The sequence below is a fragment of the Bos taurus genome, chromosome 7 (genome assembly GCF_002263795.3).
Source record: "Bos taurus isolate L1 Dominette 01449 registration number 42190680 breed Hereford chromosome 7, ARS-UCD2.0, whole genome shotgun sequence".
Classification (NCBI taxonomy): domain Eukaryota; kingdom Metazoa; phylum Chordata; class Mammalia; order Artiodactyla; family Bovidae; genus Bos; species Bos taurus.
Genome location: NC_037334.1, coordinates 77,028,526 through 77,051,136, shown reverse-complemented (window position 1 = coordinate 77,051,136; position 22,611 = coordinate 77,028,526).

Genomic DNA, 22,611 nt, shown 5'->3' with positions numbered 1-22,611 from the left:
TAGTCCAGCAAACCCATCTCTGTTCAAGTCGTCTAGCCTCCCCTACAATATTAAACATGTGCTCTGGAATCACATAGGAATATTCATTCTTAGAATCTATGAATAATAAAATCTTAAACATATTTCAAATAGACTGTGATGTCACTGTGAGAAGGGTCATGTCTTAATTATTGATTTCTAGGGAAAAAAAATCAGGATGAAAGAATTTCTCTGTGATCTGTATCCTGCTGAATTCACTAATTCACTGCATTATACTATAGAAACATTTATTACTTGAAGGTCTATATATTTTACAAAATTTGACTGTACAAAATATAACTCACTTTAGAGTCTAGTCCATCAGCCTATGCTTTCTCTATTACATTTCATGGGGATGCCATCTCTGAACAGAGAAATTTCCAAGAGAAAGTGAAAACTACTCAGAAACTTCCTTCAGTAACTCACAATTATAACCTGGCTTACACAGCAAGTCTGCCATATTCCAAAATAAGATCTACTCACTGAAATTATGTTGCTATGATAGGTACAAGTAAAACAACTACTGCAACAATACACTTTGAGAAACTCAAGGAGGAAACCCTAAGATCAGGATTTCACTTTGGGAATCACATCCATGGGAAAAGGACAGAAGGTAGTAGAACATGATGCCCTATTAACTGAAAGTGAATATTTGAGAAAAAACATTTCAGCTCAAGCAAGTACTAATCAATCATAGATGCTTGGAGGGGAGTAGTTTAGAAGGAACATTAAAAAATTCATTTAGTGTAATCCCTTTGGAGGGAGGGAGGGGGAAAAAAAAAACCCTCTGACCCTTTTATTATATACATGAGCCATTTGTATTAAAAAGCAGGGGACAACTGCAACTTTTAGATGAGGCTACTATTTTGTTTCCACTGACTCAATGCACATAAGTCTGAACAAACTTCGGGAGATAGTGAAGGACAAGGGAAACTGGTGTGCTGCAGTCTATGAGGTCACAAAGAGTTAGATGCAACTTACCAACTGAATAACAATTGTTGTCTTTATTGCTCCTCCAGAGTTATCAAAGAAAGATGATTACACTGAAAGTTTAAATTATCTGCAGCAAGCAGTCTTAAGACAGTCTTCTTTCTGAGTTTGGAAGGCCATGCTTCCTAAGATAGCCTAATGCTACTGCTAAGTCACTTCAGTCGTGTCTGACTCTGTGCGACCCCATAGATGGCAGCCCACCAGGCTCCCCTGTCCCTGGGATTCTCCAGGCAAGAGCACTGGAGTGGGTTGCCATTTCCTTCTCCAATGTGTGAAAGTGAAAAGTGAAAGTGAAGTCGCTCAGTCATGTCCGACTGTTCGTGACCCCATGGACTGCAGCCCACCAGGCTCTCCATCCATGGGATTTTCCAGGCAAGAGTACTGGAGTGGGGTGCCATTGCCTTCTCCCAAGATAGCCTAATAGATGAAGGAAAATCCACCATTTATATAAATTCATTTGTTCTCTGCTCAAAGCTTATGATAAATGTTCACTAAAAAATTAGGGTTAGGGTTAGGATTAGGATTAGGGTTAGGGTTAGGGTTAGGGTTACCTAACCCTAAACCAAATCCATTTTTCTATTTGTAATCAGAAGCTATTTCCAACTCGGACTACTTTTCTCCTACTGGATAAACTTCTTGAAACATCTCTTTGTAAGAATTCTGCTTCTCTAAGAATAGCTAACTTTACAAAATTTAATATTTTTACATGATGTGAAATAATTATCACTGAACAGACTTTAATTTATCCAGTGGGTATATAAAAGATTTGTTGATATTAACTATAATCATGAATTTCTAATTATCATAAGTTTCATAATAAAATAGATTGAAAATCTAGTTTTAAAGATCATTTTTGAAATAATGAGATATTTTCATATAACCTAGATCTCAAAGCCACTTTTGCTCCCTGGGTATTTTTAACACATACTCAAAGTGGATATACGTTCCACTTGTCACTAATGTTTTATGTATAATAACTCTCTATAACAGAGAGCAATTATTGGGTTAAAGTTGACACCAACACATTCTTTATCAAGCATGAAAATCCTACCTTGACCTTTATACAATTATTCTTTGAAATGAAGAATTAATGCTTTCTAAAATAGTCATACAATGATGTGGGCACTGTATTAGTTTAAGGTTCAAAACTCATGACACTGTGAATGAGATGCCTATTTTCCAGTATTCATTTGCATGATTAAAAGGAAATCTTTGCCTAGTTGAAATCTGGGGGCAAATGGGCATAGTATCTATTCATAGTTAACTATAATGACTTGCTTTTAAAACTTCAGTGCATTCAAATATTAATCAAACTAAAAGATTTCAAAACCATGTAATCCCTGCTTTAGAAAGAATTGCTATAAAGATAATTTAGTCTCACACTTTCCACAGCACAGACTTTCTAAAATTTTTCAGACCCAGTTTGGTTCCTCCCCCTTCCTATCTTCCTATCAGTGATGGGAAATATCACAAGCCTTTGGCATTTTAAAGTAGTTTCAATTTTCAGACAGTTTTGTTCTTATAAAGAGCTAAACCCCGCTCCAGTGTTCTTGCCTGGAGAATCCCAGGGATGGGGGAGCCTGGTGGGCTGCCGTCTACAGGGTCGCACAGAGTCGGACACGACTGAAGCGACTTAACAGCAGCAGCAGCAACACTAATTCTCTCTTTTGCTATTGGAGTCAAATAAACAAAGTGTAACATCTCTTTTTCATAAGAAAACACTTCACATACTTTAAAGTTTCTTTATCCTTTGAAGTTATCTTTTCTTCTATGTATGCATCTTAATCATTTTAAGTTTTTGTAAGATTTCCTCATCTTTCTTCTTTGCTCTGGGAGAGTAAGTGAGACAAAGTAGTTAATAACCCAATTTGTAGAGTTAATCATGTTGGACTGTGAAATTCTTTTCTACTCCCATTAACTTGTCTTTGGATCAAACTAGCTAATTCATCTCTCTGAACCTTTATTTCTTCTTCCACTTCTAAGACTGTAAGCAACTTATCCAAATTCTCTGAGCCTTTGTTCAAGTACCTACTATCTGTTTGACCTTGAGTAATACGTTTTCCATTACTGAATGGCAAGGAGAAGCATGAATTGTGTTACCGTTATATCTGCTTCCCAATTACCTGCAAAGAGAATTAAAAATCACATGGCATATGTGTTTGCTTGTCCTATGGGTATTCAGTGGAAGATTCATGGCAGGAAGAACCTAGAAACTATAGACAGAGTGAAGAAAAGCAGGAAATTTTATCTGTCTGGGTCCCTTCAGTCTCCTGTCTCTCACTGGTCTTTCCATTTCCAGGTTGTTTCACGTAGCTCCCTGAAGGCTGCATAAGAAGCCAGATCTCAGGCATTGTGATATAATATTTTAACTGAATACAAAAGTGCAGGAGTGATTCTGCATGGGTTAGACCAATTAAGGCAGATAAAGAAATCTGAGAAATCACTAGTGAAGACCACATTCTAAATGTAATTCTTTTCAAATTACCTAAAACTAAATGAGGCATTAGTAGATTAAATTGTATTTTTTGTTGCTATTTTGCCATTAATGTCACTTCTATTAAGTTAGTCTACCAATCACAGAGCACATTCACATTGTTTACTTATTTTTCCATGTAAATAAATCATTATTATTACTGCTACTATTATTGTTATCTTAACACTGCTGCTATATGATACGATCTCCCTCATTGAATCTCAAGGCCTTTTTAGTTTAGGATTTTCAAAATATGTTCCAAATTTATTTTTCCATATTGTACACTAATGTAAAATCTCTTTACTCTGATCATCTTGAACTATCCATTCCTATTAAGTTTTTCTTCAATGTTAACTTTTTAAATTATAGACAGAATACACTCTTCAAAACTTTATACATAACTATGTCTAAACCTTTTCTTAACAATCAGTTTTAATGCCATCTTCTTTGTGAAGCTGAAGCATATCCCCAGATGAAAATTTTTCTTTCTCCACTAAGCCCTCATAATACTATTTTCACCTTCAGTTCAATTCAATCACTCAGTCATGTCTGACTCTTTGCAACCCCATAGACTGCAGCACACCAGGCCTCCCTGTCCATTGCTAACTCCTGGAGTTTACTCAAACTCATGTCCATGGTGATGCCATCCAACCATCTCATCCTCTGTCGTCCCCACCTCCTCCTGCCTTCAATCTTTCCCAGCATCAGGGTCTTTTCAAATGAATCAGTTCTTCATATCATGGCTGCAGTCATCATCTGCAGTGATTTTGGAGCCCTCCAAAATACAGTCTGTCACTGTTTCCACTGTTTCCCCATTTATTTGTCAAGAAGTGATGGGACCAGATGCCATGATCTTAGTTTTCTGAATGTTGAGTTTTAAGCCAAATTTTCATTCTCCTCTTTCATTTTCATCAAGAGGCTCTTTAGTTCTTCTTCGCTTTCTGACATAAGGGTGGTGTCATCTGCATATCTGAGGTTATTGATACTTTCACCTTATATTACAGTAATATATGTGAGTCAGATTTCCTCTATTTCATTATCAATTTCTGCTCATTTATTTACTGTAGATATTCATTCAGGTGTGATGACACTGATGTAGGGTTCATTTCTGTTTTTACCATTGTACAAAATATTTGGTAAGTATATACTAAATATTACTGAATGAACTGATTAACCTGGTACTTAGAGTGCTCTTTATATTTCTTAATAATGCATTTTTAACCCATGGGCTACAGAATGTCTCCCTCATCTTTGGGAAAGCTAACTAAACTGATTTCACAGTGTGATGATGTCTACAGATTTTCAACCTAGTTCAGTTAAGGTATGAGCAGGCATAAAGTTATATTCTCCCATACCCTTCAACCATAGGTCCCTATGTCTTTAAGTGACAGTGAATAGTTACCTTCCATTGTCCTGCATGCAACACTGGGCCTTTTCACAAGCAAAGTTTACAAGAAAGGTTTTGGAATTGGTAGTCTGGATAGAATTAGGGCAATAGAAGGTATCACCAAAAGGTATCTTACTATTCCACTGACTCCTTGCCTTTCTCCTCTTCTCCTATCTGCTCCTCAGCTATCCTTCCAAGAAGATCTGGGAGTTCCATATTCTCTATCAGCTCCCCTCTAAAAAGTTTAAAATGTGAGCTATATATGCAATTTAACATTTTCTAGAAGCCGTGTTAAAAAAAAAAGTCTGATAAGGGGGTAAAATGATTTTAAAAATATATATTATTTAACCCAATATATCACAATGTTATTATTTCAACATTAACCAATCAGTATCAGTTCAGTCGCTCAGTCATGTCTGACTCTTTGCGACCCCAAGAACCGCAGCACACCAGGCCTCCCTGTTCATCACCAACTCCCAGAGTCCACCCCAACCCATGTCCATTGAGTTGGTGATGCCATTCAACCACCTCATCCTCTGTTGTCCCCTTCTCCTCCTGCCCTCAATCTTTCCCAGCATCAGGGTCTTTTCCAATGAGTCAGCTCTTCGCATGAAGTGGCCAAAGTATTGGAGCTTCAGCTTCAACATCAGTCCTTTCAATGAACACCCAGGACTGATCTCCTTTAGGATGGACAGGTTGGATCTCCTTGCAGTCCAAGGGACTCTCAAGAGTCTTGTCCAACACCACAGTTCAAAAGCATCAGTTCTTCGGTGCTATAGTCCAACTCTCACATCCATACATGACCACTAGAAAAACCATAGCCTTGACTAGACGGACCTTTGTTGGCAAAGGGATGTTTCTGCTTTTTAATATGCTGTCTAGGTTGGACATAACTTTCCTTCCAAGGAGTAAGCATCTTTTAATTTCATGGTTGCAATCACCATCTGCAGTGATTTTGGAGCACAAAAAAATAAAATCTGACACTGTCTCCACTGTTTCCCCATCTATCTGCCATAAAGTGATGGGACCAGATGCCATGACCTTAGTTTTCTGAATGTTGAGCGTTAAGCCAACTTTTTCACTCTCCTCTTTCACTTTCATCAAGAGGTTCTTTACTTCTTATTCTTCACTTTCTGCCGTAAGGGTGGTGTCATCTGCATATCTGAGGTTATTGATATTTCTCCCAGAAATCTTGACTCCAGCTTGTGCTTCCTCCAGCCCAGCGTTTCTCATGATGTACTCTGCACATAAGTTAAATAAGCAGGGTGATAATATACAGCCTTGACGTACTCCTTTTCCTATTTGGAACCAGTCTGTTGTTCCATGTCCAGTTCTAACTGTTGCTTCCTGACCTGCATATAGGTTTCTCAAGAGGCAGGTCAGGTGGTCTGGTATTCCCATCTTTTTCAGAATTTTCCACAGTTTAACCAATATAAAATTTCCATATTAACCAGTATAAAAGCTTAAAAAAGTATGTGGCATATTTCATACTAAGGCTTCGAAATCCTCTACACATTTAACATTTAATGGTACATCTCAATTTGCATTGGCCACATTTCAAGTGTTCAGCAGCCATGTGTGACTAGGGACTACTCTGTTAAGTAGCTGACTCAATGTTATGCAAGTCAATTTCTCTTCTCCAAGATCCTACTTCCAAAACTTTATGCCCAAACTTCTTGAATGATTTTTTTCTTGTGCTTAAATTTTCTCTTTAATTATATATGAATTATTTGAAAGCAAGCCTTCATCCTTATTTACTTATTCATTTAGTGTTCTATACCATGCATAATTCAGTGTATAATGTACATTTACCACTTGGCTAATATTTGCTGTGAGACATTTACCGTGTGTGGTCAATCACTCAGTCATGTCCAACTCTGTAAGTCCATGGACTGTGGCCTACCAGGCTCCTCTGTTCATGGAAGTTTCCAGGCAAAAATACTGGAGTTGGTTGTCATTTCTTTCTCCAAGGGGTCTTTCTGACCCAGGGGTTGAACGCACGTCTCTTGCTTCTCTGCACTAGCAAGCAGATTCTTTACAACTGAGCCAATTTCAATCTTTTCATTGTATTGTCTAAACTTTCTTGAGATCTACTGTACATATTATCTGATCTCTCATGGTCATTATGAAACAGGTTAGCGCAACAGAAAAAGCAAATATATATCTCCAGGTCTTAGATCCACCGATGATAATCTATTGGATTTTCATCAGTAAATTAATTTCACTGTATCTACATTTCTTAATCTTGTAAAATGAAGAGAACTATTCACAAATTCTCTGCTAGAGGATTTTGTGAGCACATTTTAAAAATATATGTCAATGCATTTTCTAAGTTGCAAAGCACAGAAACAATACAACAAATATGCATTTATGATATTTTGTTTTGGTTTCATTAAGCTAAGTTTTGGCCCTTGACTAAAGTAAAACCTTGTCCTAGTAGTTCACAATGGCTTTTAAAATCCCCTCATAGCTCGCAATTTATCGTTTTGAGTTCAGTAACTTGCAAGACCACTTGGGATTCATTTTTCTTAAGTATATTAATTTACTTGTCTACACTGAAGCTTAATTTTTCCATGTCTTACAGACTGGCAGGAGATTCTTGAAACTAGCTAAATACCTTTATAGTGTTACTAAGCATTTTAATCCTGGGTAGAAAGAAGCAAAAGGAATTTTTTTAAAAAAGAGAAAAGCACAATAAATGTACTTTTGAATAATTGGATTTATTACAAGTAGAGGAATAAGCTTTGCCAAGATTACCATTCATTGCAAATCAATATTGTCAGAGTTCTGAATTCACTTTAAAATTTTGGTAAATTGATTAGCACTGTTGTCAAAATCACAATTTTTTTAAATCTCAAAGCAAAGGAAAAGTAAGGATATGGATTGTTTTAAGATAAAGAAGCTTCTCTATATTTTCAGGTGAATAAGTAACAGAAACAGATTTTCATTTAAATACTACTGGGTTTACACATTTTATGTTTATTTTTAAAGGAAAATAAATTTGTTTGAGAGTCATTTGGTAAATCTGAAATATGGATGCAAACATACATACACACACACACACACATACTAACATCCAATTTATGAACACCATTTAAACAGCACACCTGTTCAATTAGAAGGCACCACCAAACAGGTCAGGTCACATTTCACTGCATTCGTACAATGAGTGAGCTGTTTAATCAACCCCAATGGTGTTTGTTCCAGTCTAATTGTGGTTTGTGCCAGTTATGAACAGGCTCTGGCTCTTGAGTAAAATTTTTTACCATGAGACTTTTGTACATTTTATGCAAATTACTTGCATTATCAGTACTATTTAAGATTTGATCTTAATTTATTATATTTCAAAAATTAGGTTAATGCTCTTGGGAATGATAGTTTTCTAAGCCATTCTGAAATATCAACATCATCCGTAATACTGCATTTTTATAATCAATAGTTTTTCAATTTTTGGTTTTTGCGTTTGTTTATAATCTCTGTAATTTAAGAGTTTTTCTTATGCCTCCATAAATGCTTAGCTATATTTTCCACCTTCCAATTTCATTTGCATTCCTAGTTTTGGCCATCACTCCTTAGTTCAGTCTTTGGATGATATTATCTAGGTGCAAATTGGTCATAGCTTGGGTTTCTTTTTGTTTTCTCACAAATTTTTAAATATATAGATAAAAAGAGAAACTAACAAGATTCATAGTCTTTGACTTTTCTTTGATAATAGAACAATATGGTACTCCAGACTATGGCATTAGGGTCCTAAAGCCAAACTAGCAGTCAATAAATATCATGAACCACCACCAATGTGAATTTGATTACTCAGTGGTTATGGAGCTGAAACTGAAAGCCTCTGAAAAGAATCCTAAGCTTGTGACATTTACAAAGCTGTTTCTAAAGACAAAACAGGTATGAAAGGTCATGGCAGACTAAGGCTTTGGGGGCCAGGAGGAGGGGGCAATTCATCCACAGGAAGATTAAAGGATTCAAGTTTTGAGAACAAAGTTTGTAATTTTCCTGTGTACAAGACAAGATGTTGTTTGTGATGCATATATCTGCCATGCATCTTAAGTCTGAAAATAAGATGAAGTGAATATAGAATAACTTGCCTTTACTTCAGTTCATTCTATCAGGTACTGTTTCCTTCATGCATTCTATCAATCACATGGTGAAAGCACATATTGGGGGAAAAAAATAGAGACAAAGACAGAGAAAATGAGGAAGTAGAGCTTGCAGAATAAACTTAAAAATGCTTATTGATAATTTCATGTAATGGATATTTGGGGGCTTCTTTGCTAGCATCTATTCCCCATTCGTCCCAGAGGTTGCTGATTGTCTTTCGAAAACAATATGATCCAAGGAAGCTGTCTTGGAATGAGGTCACTAACACAGATCAAGTCAATATGCATAGCTTAGGTCAGTTCCACATCTATTCTTTTCAGCTATTTGCACTAAAAACATTTCACTGTTCTGTATAAAATTGTCTGTGTTGTGTTTCTGCTTATATGCTATAAACAAATGAATCCTAAATGATCTCTCAATGGAAACCTCTAACAATAGCTAAATTAGGGTTATGGGTGAATAAGCCTTTCCATTTTTGTAACTGTACTACGTAAAACGTGCCACATTCTAAAAATGTTAAGTTCTTGAAATCATCAAAGACTGACTTTAAATAAAGTTACCAATTTTTAGATTACAAAAGTCTTGACATCAATTATCACAAGCTTTTAATTAATGTCTCAAGGAAAGAATAACCATCAGCATATTAATTAACTGACATTTAAATATATTAGAATATCATCAATTTTAACATTTGTTTTAATTGAAGCCACCTATTTCCATTGTATTAATCAGCATCTGTCATAATTACGCTTTACTGACTTTCACTTTTGTGTTTTTTCAAAGTAATATACTCATCAATATTTTCACTTTCAATAGTATATACAGCCAATTTCAATTGTATATTATATACAGCCATATTTGTATATAACATACAATTTGTATTTACATATACATACGTGTACATGTGCATATGCATATATAATATACATATATATGTATATGTAAATTAAGTACTTTATGCAATAAATGCAAAGTATCATTTACTTAATAATAAAGCATTGGTCATCACAATATAAAATTACAAAACAGGACTCAGTTTAATTGCTTTTGTAAAAAATAAATATATATGAAATCATTTCTTGTTTGTAAGAAAATTACTTAATCTTTTTGGATTCTCAATCTTTATCTACATAAAGAGTAAGGTGGACCATATTTTCTTTAGTTTCTCTCCAAATTTCAAACTGCATGAAGTAAGGAATAAAAAATCATTATTGTTCGAAAACTTTGTCACCAGAATGAATTCCTCAGGTCAAGGTAAATAATCAAAATACTTAAAAATATGATAGTTAAACATTTTTACTGGTACTAGTAGTATCTTAAGACTGTTAAATTACAATATGTTTATTTTATTAGAAATTGGTGACAATAAAATGTGTTAAGGCTATAGATATTTTTTCAGTAAGCATGTGTATTTTGCCAACAGAATTTTAAGCTAAAGAAAGAGAGTTGAAAAACTATTTAAAAAAGAGTTATACTCTAAATAATAAAAGCTTACTTTGCTATTGGCCCATATGCAAAAGCTGTAGTAAAGATGATTAAAAAGGAGAAAAAGGAAACAGTATTTGCATTCATTCTGGTAATAGAATATGAAATTAAAGCATGAAGGGATTAATGTTTTAAAGCTTGACTTGCAGTGATAAAGCTAAGGTATTAGAACAGACAACATAACCGTTACAGGATAGACAAGCAAAGAAAAAGCAGCAAATGCCTTAAAGATGAGCAAGTCAACCTAGAATGGAATTACAAAATGATTAATCAATACAAATGAGAAACTGTACAAGGAAAGAGAGCTTGGTGAGACTTCTTATGGGACTCAACACTGCGGCCGCTTAAAGATAATGAAAGGAGCTGGGCAAAGCCAAAGAAATGCTTTCATTCCGTGGCAAAGTCATTTGTGAACAGTTTAAATTACCCTAATCACCTCCCCTCCAGCCGTCAGTAGGCTCTGACTCTTTAGTTATTTAAAAAAAGGAGTTTGGGGAAATGAGTTTTGCGAATCTAAGCTGCAAAATAATTATACACACACCGTTTTAGCATTTTAACAATGCAATCCCAAACATTTGTTCTCATTAGAATGCAAATCGACTCATTTAATAATCCCACAAGAGAATTCCACCACACTCAGCTTAAAAAGCGCAATGGTATTCAAAATATTATTAATAAATGCCAAGTATGGAAAAGCCAGTTTACTTTGCCAACAGCTCAGGCCAGATAAAAGAAATATACTTACATTTCCAATCTTTTTGTGTGTTGTTTTTCTGACCACATTTAGTTTAATTGAAATTTAACAGTTGAACTGGTCTGGGACAGACTTCAAAAAAGAAAAAAAATCAAGGTGACAATTCCTTCTGTCTGGCACATAAACTTTCACACTCATCACAGAGTTACAGCTTATCATGCAAACGAAAGGCATCCATTTATCCTGAGTAGTGTATAATTTCATTACTCTAAATTGTTGCTAATTGTCTTAGCCTGTGGCAGACAGGAGACAGTTTAGGATTCAGTTTGTCTTAAGTTGCAAGACTTTGGAACAAATCACCACAATGTATGAATGTGAATTTTCTTTAGCAAGAGTCTTTTTTTAAGAATAAAAACTCTTTCAGAAACACAGTTTTGACCCCAAACTTAATGATTTTTATACAGTCAGTACTGGAAATTGTGTTATACATAAGCTGCATTATGACATTAAAAAATTCTCCAGAATTATTATTCTCCAGAACTATTATTTTAAAAGAGACTTCTAGCCAACTTTTTTCAATTAAGAATATTGCTTCCACATTGAATGGACATAATTTTGGCAAAATTCAATCACCAATTCACTCATTTTTTCATTCATATTTTTATATGCAAGTCACAATCTTATTTTATTTCTGCTATTGACTATTTTTCTTTACCTAATTTAATACACTGTTTATATTTGAGCCTCCCTTTCATTGAATCTCAAGAAACTACTAAAACTATAATACTGATCGCTTTTCCTAACTCACCATGCATGCAGTAAGAAAAGAATTTAAAATTTATGTAGTGGTGGTAGTTTTGTTGCTAAGTCGGGATCAACTCTTGCAACCCCATGGACGGTAGCCCACCAGGCTCTTTTTTCCATGGGAATCTCCAGGCAAGAATACTGGAGTGGGTTGGTTGACATTTCCTTCTGCAGGGGATCTTCCTGATCTAGGAATCAAACTAGCGTCTCCTGCTTTGTAGATGGTCTTATGCATTGTAGGCAGATTATTTACTGTTGAGACACTGTGGATTTCCTCAAAATTTATACATGGGGGCAAGTAGCTAAAAAAGTGCTATCCTTCACAGGAGTAATGTCATTTAAAAAATAAAAGAGTGGATTTTCAAACATAAAGATGGATCCAGATATCTGTTGTGCTCATTCTTTGTGAAGGTGAGAGTAACAGTGTAGAGGGCATCCCTTTATTGAATCATCAAAACCAGTAATAATTAAATGACTATGTGTACAAACACACAAAAAACAGGATAAACCCTATAATTATTTCCCCAGTCAACTATAATCAAATGTAAATATTATTCAGTTACAAACTATCAGGCAGAGAGCCAAGCCTGCTAACAAATATACATTCAGACTTTGGCAAGCATACTTGGAATGTAGAACCCACATAGTTTAAATGGTTTATTTTACATAAACAGTTACAGACCAGAAAAAGTACTCTCAAGGGCAGGTTATGAACTGAATTGTATTCTTCCAAATTCATACACTGAAGCCTCGACTCCCAGTGTAACAGTATTTTGGAAATAGGGCCCACCAAAGCTAAGTATGAAATGAGGTCATAAGGGTAGGGTCTTAATCCAATATGACTGGTGCCCTTAAAGAAGAGAAAGAAATATCAGTGAAATGGCCACATGAGGTCACAGTAGAAATGTGGCCATCTGCAAACCAAGGATAGAGGCCTCAGGGAAAACCAGACCTGCTAACACTTTGATCTTGGACTTCCAGCATCCAGAACAATGGGAAAAATAAATTTACATTGCCTCAGCCACCTACTAATAGCATTTTGTTATGGCAGATCTAGCAAACCAATAGAGGGTGTCATCTCTTCTCATATCTCTTGGGCACCTTCTGTACCTTTCTCAGAATATACACATAGTTTAGCAGAAAGAATTTCTGAAAGATACACTCATGGACATGCAAAGAGAGAAGAAGTCTTTTATTAAATATAGAGTTTATAGTTGTGTTCAAATTAGTAACTTAGGAATCAAAAGATGGAGAATTGAGAACAATTAGGAAAAATTTTATTCATCTAAAAAGCAGAGACATTATTTTGCCAACAAAGGTCCATCTAGTTAAGGCTATGGTTTTTCCAGTAGTCATGTATGGATGTGAGAGTTGGACTATAAAGAAAGCTGAGTGCCGAAGAATTGAAGCTTTTGAACTGCAGTGTTGGAGAAGACTCTTGAGAGTCCCTTGGACTGCAAGAAGATCCAACCTGTCCATCCTAAAGGAGATTAGTCTTGGGTGTTCATTGGAAGGACTCATGTTGAAGCTGAAGCTCCAATACTTTGGCCACCTGATGTGAAGAGCTGACTCATTTGAAAAGACCCTGATGCTGGGAAAGATTGAGGGCAGGAGAAGGAGGGGACAACAGAGGATGAGATGGTTGGATGGCATCACCGACTCAATGGACATGGGTTTAGGTAGATTCCAGCAGTTGGTGATGGTTAGGGAGGCCTGGTGTGCTGTGGTTCATGGGGTAGCAAAGAGTTGGACACGACTGAGCAACTGAACTGAACTGATTTGAGGTAAGAGTCTAAAATAAATCTCCAAAAGCAGTTGTGCTATAATTCCTAGGTTGAATGTGGATTAGCAGTAAAAGAATCTGCCTACACTGCAGGAGACACACAGGAGATATGGGTTCAATCGCTGTGTCAAGAAGATACCGTGGAAAAGGAAATGGCAGCCCAGTATTCTTGCTTGGAAAGCCTATGGACAGAGGATTCTGGGGGGTACAGTTTATGGGGTCTCAAAGAGTTGGGCATGACTTAGAGACTAAACAACAACAACAATATTACATTTGTTTCTTGGTTCTCAGACACGACTGAGCAACTTCACTTCTTCTGAACAACAGATATGGAGTAAGCTAACACTAACCCCACTTAGGGAGAAGGCTAAGAATAGGGAATGAAAGAACATGCAACACATCCTTCTTTGTCAACCAATAGTAGAACATCATTGTAATGTAACCAACCTACAGCAAAAGCAAGAGCAGTGTTCTTCTAATCTAATGAAGCCAGAGGAATAAGATGGTCTCCAACAGGGATCACTAGGATAACTCTCCTCTATGGTAATTTATGGGTACCGATATTCAATCTCACTGCAAGCCACTGACAATCAGCTAGTATCTGAATATTAATATCAACCCAGCTGTTAAAACACTCAGATCCTTTCCCTCTTATTTTCTCTCCAATAGAGGATATTTAGATGAAAGTAAAAGGAAAGATGCTACCACAGTGTTTCCTGGGGGCTAGCAATTTTCAAAGTATAAGTAAATATAGATAAAGCTGATGGACAGGTACTGATTTATTTTGAGGAGCACAGTCGTTTAGAATTAAATTCTTTCTAGATGCATTTCTGTGTTACATATACACCTGAGATGCCTATTCATTGGGAATGGAGACAGACAATTTTCAAAGACTTTTAGAAGGGAGGATGAGAATAAGTCCTAGAAGAAAACTCTCAAAAAGCATTGAATGACAGATGGTCATAGTGAAAAAGGAAGGAATGATCAAAGGCAAACTGCCCACTGTGAATTTGCTTTGTTTGCCTGTGATTTCAAATAAAACACTCTCAGGGTTGTAAGAAAATAAAATGCTTGTTGGTAATTGGAGGATACCCTGAACTGCTGTGCCACAAAGATGAGAGCAATAAGATTGCTTTCAGAAAGCTAAACTGCACACAGCATCTCCTTGAAGTATTCTTACTAAACCCTGAACCCAACCATGTTTCTAGAGCTAACATCCATTAACAAGAAATACAAGGGAAAGAGAACACAGTAAAAAAAAAAACACCACAAGAAAGCAAAGAGAAAAAAGCAGAACATGGAATGAATGAAATAGTGTTAACTTTGATAGATGGCCTAAAGGCACTGGGATAATCAGTCTTATAAAATTATACTCCTTTTTAGAGATGTATATTGAAATATATAAGGTTTAAATATCATGATATTTGTAATTTTTTTGAAAATGTTTCAGTAAAAGTGAGAAAATATAATACATGAAGCTAATGTGATAAAATCTTGATAATTGTGAATCTGGGTAATGAGTACAGAAGAATCAATTGTTCTAGGGTTATTTCTTTAACATTTTAATTTTTTTCATAATAAAAAAGAAACACGTTAAGCTGAAAGAGTGATACAATGAATCAGTGTGAAGTTTTACAAATTCACTGGAAGAAGACTGAATAGTTTCCAGGCCAAGCAGAATTCTCTGTATGCTGATGGGATGGACTGTCAGACTGAACGAATATGGCACTCTTCTGTAAGGTCAGAGAGTTAAAAGGAGTCACAGAAGCAAATACTTATCTTTCCAATTATTAAGATAGCAGGAAATCTTCAACATTGGATTCTGAATATTTCTTGCCCCAAGGACAAGATGGTTTCTATACTGAAATAACTAAAGGACAGAGGCATCAAACTGGGTCTTATTTGATACAAAAATACTTTTTTAAAATGTCTTAATTAGTTGGCAACATTTAAAAAGCTAGATTATTTCACATAAACATCCTTTGTTTTTAAAAAAAAATCATGTCAACTTGGTTCTATTGTCTGATGTGGTCATTCCATAAGACTAACGATCCACTGATCCTTCAGATATGGGCATGCACCCTCCAATCTCCACGAATGGGTAACGATTCAGGATAGTATCACTTCCATGTTAGGCACTATTATCCTGGCTCCTGTATGCATTCAGTTTTGTAACACCTGATGTGCCATGTTCAGTACTCTTCCGATAAGACCATTCATTACACATGGAATGAAATAACTGTCTAGGCTTTTTGCATCAAATACTACTTAACATTTGTTCGTTATGTTCCATGTTTTTGAATCCAAACTCACTAAGCAATCTAGACATTCTCATGGAGAACTGTCTGGAGGGTGTGAATGTGCAGTACATGTATATTCGTACAGTTGAATCTCAGTTCTTTTGTTCCCTGACCTCAAACCCTTTGTGTCTAAGTTTACTAACATGGGGTTAATAAATTTAGATGGTCATAAAGTTGTTTTAAATATTAAATAAAGCATTTACTTCAATGATTGGCATATCTTAAAAATAGTAGCTGTTGTTTCTTTTACTAGAAGTATAGTAGTAATGGTACTGGTATTTCATGGGATTTGAGTATTTTTTAGCCTATGACAGAGAGGTCTTGCGGCAAATTAGTAAAATGTTTCTAAGGTATGATTCAACTTTCCATGCTATTTGACTGTAGAAGGAGAAGAGATTGATAAGGCAAAAATGATGTGTGTCAGTTATCAACTTATTTAGTTGCTTAGCTTAGTTCCACAACTACTCTTCTTTGCACAATTCAGTTTGATCCTGTAAACATTTCTCCTTTAGCAGCTGGCCCATTTTTTGACTAATAGTACTGGAGAGACACTGCAACATGAAGAGGCATCTCTTCTTTTAATGCACTTAATATGCTGCTTTTTTGCCCCCACAACAAATGGAGTTGAGCAGGACAGCCAAAGGCTCCAGTGAGTTGTTCCAGCGTACTGTCAGGAAGTCTCCCAGTAAGTTTCCGTGGCAGCCCAGAAGGCTGCTTCCCAGAAAACGTCAGTATCCTGGTGGGAGTCTTCATTGTTAGTGCTTCCAGCAGGTCAAAACTATCCTAGGGGCTCTAGTGTGGTTCTTTGGTTTTATCTGCTGCCAGTACTGGCCTACAGCACCTCAGGAACCATTTCTATCACCTAAAGGACCACAGTTACATCTCTTGGAACGAGGTTTGAACCTCAGCTTTGGGAGGATACAGAGCTCCTCCAGCATGATTCCTTCCTCAGCTGCTCCCTCTTAGCATTTGAGGTAATAGCTGATCCCTAATTTGCTATTCCTACATTCTTGGGACTTTAGACCTCTTAGAAAATAATACATTGTCACTGGTTAACAATTTTTATTTTTAGTAAATTTTCTCTTCATATTACTAGCTTGGTGTCTGTTAACTTACTGGACCCTAACTGACAGAGTACTTAGTATTCACAGGAGTGTCTCGATAGATATATCAAGAACAATTTATACGTATATCTGTACCTATATATATAGTAATATCTCTATGTCTGTTGTTTAGATCCACCTAGCATCCCTGTTCAGTTACTCTGGTAATGTTTATTTCACATCCTTGGAGAACTAACTTCTTCCCAACATTTGTGGTCCTTGAGTAAATAAAAATCACAGTCCTTCAGTCCCATCTTCTCCTCCCAAGTCCCAGTCTTCCCTTCATGTGGTAAACATATGATGTAGACTAGATAAATCAAACTAGTCCATCTATATTGATTCATTCTGAGATGTCTTCTGATCCAATTTAGGGAAATCATAAGTAAAGTAAAGTCGCTCAGTCGTGTCCGACTCTTTGCGACCGCATGGACTGTAGCTTACAACGCTCCTCCGACCATGGGATTTTCCAGGCAAGAGTACCAGAGTGGGTTGCCATTTCCTTCTCCAGAGGATCTTCCCAACCCAGGGATTGAACCTGGGTCTCCTGCATTGTAGGCAGATGCTTTACCATCCAAGCCACCAGGGAAATCATAGTTTGGATTTATTTATTTAATTTTGGCTTAAAGGGAGAGACACATTTCTCTTTCCTCTTGGATTATCAAATCCAAAGATGTGAAATGCCTTCCTCCAGCCTCTCCAGAAGTAAAATAAGACCCAAATAGAGAGAACTAGAGGAAAGCAAAAAAGAGCAAGTGAATGTTAGACAGCTTGGGAGAAAAAAAGGAAAAGAAAAGAGCTAGACTCTAGGCCAATAGCATCATTAACAATCATGAATTTCCTGAGTCAGTTTTGACCTTAGGACTTACACTGGCATGAATCAACTTTTTGTTTTGTTTTATTTTGTATGGTATTTGTGTTGTTGCAATAAAGGAGTCAGAACCAGTCCCACTGTCAATAAATTGAGATCATATGCTATCTCAATATCATGGTGATGTTAGTTTTTCCTTGAGCCTATATTTCATGGCATGCCAACCAATGATATTGAGAAAAAAAAATCTGGGTATTCAATACAAAGAACTATATCCAAATGAATTTTTCATAGCCAAACATTTGTATTTCTAGGTGTTCTTTTAATTTGTTTACATTTATTGTGCAATATGAGAACCTTCTTGAAGGCATCTCTGAAAAACTAATGTCCACTTCTTGCTAGAATCCTTCCAGATAAAGGGAACTCTGGAGACCAAATAAATTATTGAAGTTAATTTTAAATACAGTTTTTTAAATAAATGAGGTCACTTTTCTCCAACTATTGTATCACTTACAATTATTCACTATTTCTATCCCTGTGCTATATAGAAAAAGTATTATAAATAGCTTTTCAATTAAAAGTTGGATAGCTAAAGAACTCACTGAATGTCATCAAAGTTTATTCAAAAGTTATCTACTTTCTACCTACCCACATTCACCAACTTTTTATAGTTTTTCCAAAGCATCTTTAGTTAAAAAATTAAATTCTATACCATTTTTGAGTTATAATTAGTATATAATGAAAGGCACAGATATAAAGCACAGAGCTTGAATCATTTTGAAAAATAAATTCATCCGTGTCCTATACTCAATAAAGATAGAGGACATTTCTATAATCTCAGTTACTTAGTGCCTTTTGCAATGAATGTTTATCATACTCAGAAAATACTATTCTAAATACGAGCAGTGTAAGATATCAGTTTTCCCATATTTAAACACCACGTAATGCAATCATACTATTTAGATTCTGAATTCTTCCATTCAACATGATGTTTTGGAGATCCATCCATGTTATCACAAGCATGTATAATATTGCTAAACACTATTTGATTATATGAGTATATAACTCTTTTCTTATCCATTCTCCTATTTGTAGACATTTTTTTATGCTACAGCTGTTCACTATTAGGGATAAACCTGCCTTGAACACTTTTGTATGCAAGTTTTGGGGCATTTTAATTTCATTTATCTTGGATAAATCCTCACAAGTAAAAATTACTAGTTCATAGGAGAGAGGTAACTTTAACTACATAAGAAACATGCAAATATTAGATGAGAATTGTAGTTGCTCCATGTCCACGGAAACATTTGGCATTGGTCTTCTCGGTTTTATCCATTCTGTTAAATACGTAGCAATGTCTCATTGTAATTTTAATTTGCATTTCACTAATAAGTAAGGCTGTTGAGAGTCTTGTATGTGAATTTCCTCTTGTGCTAATTGTGTCTTCGTATCTTTTGTCAAGTTTTATTTTTTATTGGGCTGTTACCTTTATTATTTTGTCATGAACTTCACTGTATATTCTAAATATGCCTTTTGTCAGATACACGCATTGCCAATGTTTATCAGTATATAAATTGTATTTTCAGTGTCTTGTGTTTGTGAGAAAACTATTTAAATTCTGATAAATATTCATTTTAGGTTTTTTTTAATGGCTAGTGCTTTTTGTGTACAATCTAAGAAATCTTTTTCAGTCTTAAACATGGTTTTCAAAAGAAAAGATATTTTATGTTTGGGTCTACAATATATCTCAAATTAATTATTGTTTATGGAGCAATACAGGTGTTGAAGTTACTTATGTTTCACACATCTACCTAGTTTCAGGATGGTTTATTGAAAGGACTGTATTTTCCACCATTAAGCTGTTTTGGTGTCTTTCTCAAAAAACAGTTGAGCGCTATATTAGAGATTTGTTTCCAGACTTTGTATCCTACTTCATTTCATAAGCATGATAGACATCATTGTGTTTCCATAGAAAGGGTCCTGTGCCCTTACCTACTCCTTGTCTTCACCAACAAGATGGGACAAAAGCAGAAACCACAGGAAGTTTCAGGGGCATAACAGCAGAGAGAAATTGTTTTTCACCCAGCAGTTAAAAATTGGCATCAATATTTACAGTGGTGAATAGAGAGAGTGATGTGATACAGTGGAGATGGCTGGTGTAGGAGCATGTCCAGGTAAAGACAGTTTAAAGCATTTCTGTGCCTCCAGCGAAGAACATGAGTTTGAGCAAAACTCGATGGATGTAAGTTTGAGCAAGATCCAGGAGTTGGTGATGGACAGGGAAGCCTGGCATGCTGCAGTCCATGGTATCACAAAGAGTCGGACCTGACTGAGTGACTAAACTGACTGATGTGCCTCCAACAGAGCATTCAGGTGTTCCCATACTTCTCTAAGAGATCCGAGGCAGCAGCTGAGGAAAAAACCTGTAGTCCTGCACAGTCCCCAGGATCACTAACTGGAGATTACAGTCATCACCACTGCTCATCAGACAAGGGTATAGATAGCTCAGAGGAAACAGCTTAACAGACAATGCCCTGCAAGTATCACATACCCCTTTCAAATATTGCCATGGCAATAGATATGCCTTCTAGACCTGAGACTCAACCAGGTAGAAATGGAAAGGTAGAGCTTCCATCACGGCTGAGAAGACTCTGAATTCACTGGGTTATTCTTGAGTTCACAAAGATGATGGCATTTTCCTTTATGTTGATTTTCATTTTGCTTATAAAAAATATGTACTTGAGAGTTAAAAAAAAAGAGGAAGGAGATTCTCTTTTCTTTTAATAAAATTTACAATTTGAGAAATTCATGTTAGTTAAATAAAATTTCAATTTGTAAACCTGGCATCTTTCATATAAAAAGAGAAGTGCAGTATATAAGAAAAAAATCAATGTGGAGTCAAAATACTTTAACATAGTCTTAGTCTTGCTACTTTTTAGCTATGCACTGTCGGGAAAACATCTTTAAACTTTATTTTTTTTTTACATTGCTTTTTTTTAATATCAGAATTATTTATTAAATCTCTGGAATATACCAAGCACACTGATATACTATTTATAATACATGTAAATTTTAATTTATAAAGCAATCCAGAGAGAGAGGTATCATGTTATTTCCATTTTATGAAGAGGAACGAACATTAAACCTTTCATTGAAAGGCAAAACGGTAGTCACATTTCTGTCTCAGAAAGTTGTATGTGTCTCATTGTATGTGACAATGCATGTGAACATGTTCCACACATCAAAAAGCCAAATCCTTGCTATCTTTATTATTATTTATATTCTCAGGGTTCTTCAAATTGATTTCTATTTCTCTTTTCTGGATTCATTACTCTACAATGCCCCTTAGCAGCAACTCCAATTCATTTGCTATCCTTTATGCAAACTGTTTGACACACCTATATCCATACATATGAATACAGTTTTTCCTTCATCTGGAATTAGAGAAACTTAAGCCCATTCTGCTGGATCATGGAAAAAGCAAGAGAGTTCCAGAAAAACATCTATTTCTGCTTTATTGACTATGCCAAAGCCTTTGACTGTGTGGATCACAGTCAACTGTGGAAAATTCTGAAAGAGATGGGATTACCAGACCACCTGACCTGCCTCTTGAGAAACCTATATGCAGGTCTGGAAGCAGCAGTTAGAACTGGACATGGAACAACAGACTGGTTCCAGATGGGAAAAGGAGTACATCAAGGCTGTATATTGTCACCCTGCTTATTTAGCTTCTTTTTTTTTTTTTTTTTATTTTATTTTTAAACTTTACATAATTGTATTAGTTTTGCCAAATATCAAAATGAATCCGCCACAGGTATACATGTGTTCCCCATCCTGAACCCTCCTCCCTCCTCTCTCCCCATACCATCCCTCTGGGTCGTCCCAGTGCACTAGTCCCAAGCATCCAGTATCGTGCATCGAACCTGAACTGGCATCTCGTTTCATACATGATATTTTACATGTTTCAATGCCATTCTCCAAAATCTTCCCACCCTCTCCCTCTCCCACAGAGTCCATAAGACTGTTCTATACATCAGTGTCTCTTTTGCTGTCTCATACACCGGGTTATTGTTACCATCTTTCTAAATTCCATATATATGCATTATTATACTTCTATGCAGAGTACATCATGAGAAACGCTGGGCTGAAAGAAGCACAAGCTGGAATCAAGATTGCCGGGAGAAATCTCAATAACCTCAGATATGCAGATGACACCACCCTTATGACAGTGAAGAGGAATTAAAAAGCCTCTTGATGAAATTGAAAGAGAGAGTGAAAAAGTTGGCTTAAAGCTCAACATTCAGAAAACGAAGATCATGGCATCTGGTCCCATCACTTCATGGGAAATAGATGGGGAAACAGGGGAAACAGTGTCAGACTTTATTTTGGGCGGGGAGGGGGGGCTCCAAAATCATTGCAGATGGTGACTGCAGCCATGAAATTAAAAGACGCTTCCTCCTTGGAAGGAAAGTTATGACCAACCTAGATAGCATATTCAAAAGCAGAGACATTACTTTGTCAACAAAGTTTCATCTAGTCAAGGCTATGGTTTTTCCAGTAGTCATGTATGGATGTGAGTTGGACTGTGAAGAAAACTGAACACCAAAGAATTGATGCTTTTGAACTGTGGTGTTGAGGACTCTTAAGAGTCCCTTG